Below are 3,072 nucleotides of genomic sequence, written 5' to 3'. Positions count from 1 at the left end.
ATATATATATATATATATATATATATATATATATATATGTACTTATGTATGTATTTATATCATGAAGTAGAGGCAAACCATTTTTCTTTGTCACCAAAAGGGCTTTAATAATTTACTTGTCCCTTAAGTCAACATGAAATATAATCTTACTTACCTGTACTTTTGAATATGCAGTTGAAGATAAATCCAGCACTTAGAGGTCTGTCACTTTTATTGGTTTAATAATTATCCTACCACATGTGAGTATATACATATTCAATGGAAATAAATAAACTAACCATACAGAGGTTTATGTGATGAGGTAACTGCTCATACATTTTGGGAGGCCAAGAAGTCTATCAAACAGCAGCAAAACCAGTGACCAAAAAAGTGCCATTCATAGGAGGGCATATAATGTTAAAAAGCAGTGAACGTGTAAGATTTATTATTGCTGTGATACTCCACTGTTTGGGAGTCTATAGGGCTGGTAATATGAAAAGGCATGTAGAATAGTTCATATCAGATAAATCAGCACCTGTATTGTGAAGGAAAATTTAATCAATAGATGTTTTCACAGACAAAGCACACTTTGGGAAAACAGAGAAAAACAGGCCCTTTTAATATCAAACCCTGTCAGAGCCCCTGTCAGTTATTCAGGGAGTCACAAGCTGGAAGCAAAAACTGGGTGAGAGTTTGCTCTAGCAAAGAAAAGTTCTGCTGTGAATCAGTTCACCCATCTTTCTGGCCCTCTACTAACTGAGCACTCTAGGACAGCTGCACAGGTAATGGGATGACAGCCTAGAAAATACTGCTCTCACCCTCCAAAGTCCCATTACTGTGGCCACTGCCTTATGCCCTTTGGTGGCTTTCCAGGAGGATTCAGAACTGAGTTCCTGGGAAGAATATGTGTGAATCAGAATCTGGAAGTGAAAAACAGGATTGCAATGACTCTGTCCTACATTGATTCAGTCCCACTAAGTTGTCACTGGTAGAGGAGTGGGGGCTATCCTTGGTACTAGTTTAGTTAGATCCTAAAATAACAAGTGTACAGATACTGAGAACACCTATGATGACTTCTCACAAGAAGTATCAGAAGGCTTCTGCTGCACTTATTTAGTATATTATCATAACTCTCCACAAATCAGTTTACAGTTGAAAGTTTTCTGACTCTAGGACCTATGACAGAATTCAAAGGGAATAATAATCAAAACTTTGACAGCAATGTTTTGTAACTCAGATCACACACAAAAAAAAAACCCAAAACAACCAACCAACCAACCAAAAAACCCCAACAAAACACACACACACACACACACCCCAAACCAACAAAAAAATCCCTTTTAGTTTTGAGGAGAAACAGATAATCTTAGAATCATAGAGTCATAAAATGGTTTGGATTGGAAGGGACCTTCAAAGTTCATCTAGTCCAACACCCCTGCCATGGACAGGTACATCTTTCACTAGATAGGTTACTCAAAGCCCTGTCCAACCTAACCTTGAACACTTCCAGTGATGAGACATCCAAAACTTCTCTGGGCAACCTATTATATCACCTCACCATCTTCATCATAAAGAATCTCTTCCTTATATCCAACCTAAACCTACCTCCTTTCAGTTTAAAATAATTGCCCTTTGTCCTATCACTACAGACCCTAGCAAAAAGCCTCTCTCCATCTTTCTTATAAGCCCCCTTTATATATTGAAAGGGGGATGCAATAAGTTCTCTCTGGAGCTTTCTCTTCTCCAGGCTGATCATACCCAACTCTCTCAATCTGTCTTCATAAAAGAGATGTTCCAGCCCTCTTACGATTTTCACAGCCCTCCTCTCAAACTGCTCTAACAAGTCTCAGTCTTTATTGTACTGGGGGTCCCAGAGCTGGACACATTACTCAAGCTGAGGTCTCACAAGAACTGAGTAGAGGGGGAGAATCACCTCCCTCACCATGCTGGCTGTGCTTATTTTTATGCAGACCAGGATACGATTGACTGTCTGGGCTATAAGTGCACATTGGCAGCTCATATCTGATTTTGCATCTGACAGTACTGCCCAGGTCTTTCTCTGCAGGGCCTCTCTCAATCCATTTATCCCCCAGTCTGTACTGACTGGGAGACTGTCTCAACTCAGCTGCAGGACCTTGTTGCATTTGGCCTTGGCTCACACTGGTCCACTTCTCAGGCTTGTCAAAGTCCTTCTGGATAACATCTCTTCCCTCTAGCATATTAACTGCACAGCTCGACTTGATGCTGTCTGCAAACTTGCTGAGAGTGTATTCAATTCCACTGTCTATGTCATTAATCAAGATATTGAAAAATATTGGTTCCGGTATGGACCTGTGGAGGACACCACTCATTACTGGTTTCCACTCAGACACTGAGCCATTGAATGCAACTCTTTGGACATGGCCATCCAACCAATTCCTTATCCAACAAACAGTCCATCCATCAAATGCATACCTCTCCAATTTAGCACCAAGATTGTTGTGGGGCACGATATAAAAATCCTTACTGAAGTCCAAGTAGTATCCGTAGCTCTGACGTTGTCCACTGATGTGGTCATTCCATTGTAGAAGGCCACTAGATTAGTCAGGCACATTTTGTCCTTGGTGAATCCATGTTAGCTGTCTCTAGCCACCTCCCTGTCTTCCAGACATTTTGATATATCTTCCAGGAGGATCTGTTCCATGATCTTACTGGACACTGAGGAAAGGCTGAGAGTCTGATTGTTCACAGAGTTTCCCTTATTACTCTCTTTAAAAATGGGTGTGATATTCCCTTGTCTCCAGTTACTGAAAACTTTGCCTGACTGCCATGACTTTTCAAATATGAATCAGAGTGTCTTAAGACCTACATCTGCTAACTCCCTCAGGACCCTGGGAATAGCAATGTATCAATGCAATATATCCAATATTCCATCAGTCTCCCATGCATGTGTTAATTTATTTTAGTCCCTTCCCACATAAAGAGGACACAAGCTTAGATACTCAATTCACAGTCAGTAAGGAAAACTGTTTGCCTAAAATGAGAGAAAAAAGTGATGAGCAGGAGTAGGATTAGGGAAAAAAAAAAAAAAAAAAAAAAAAAAAAAAAAAAAAA

This window comes from Athene cunicularia, assembly GCF_003259725.1.
Source record: "Athene cunicularia isolate RWA chromosome 2 unlocalized genomic scaffold, athCun1 chr2_part1, whole genome shotgun sequence".
Classification (NCBI taxonomy): Eukaryota; Metazoa; Chordata; class Aves; order Strigiformes; family Strigidae; genus Athene; species Athene cunicularia.
This window is presented reverse-complemented; position numbering follows the sequence as displayed.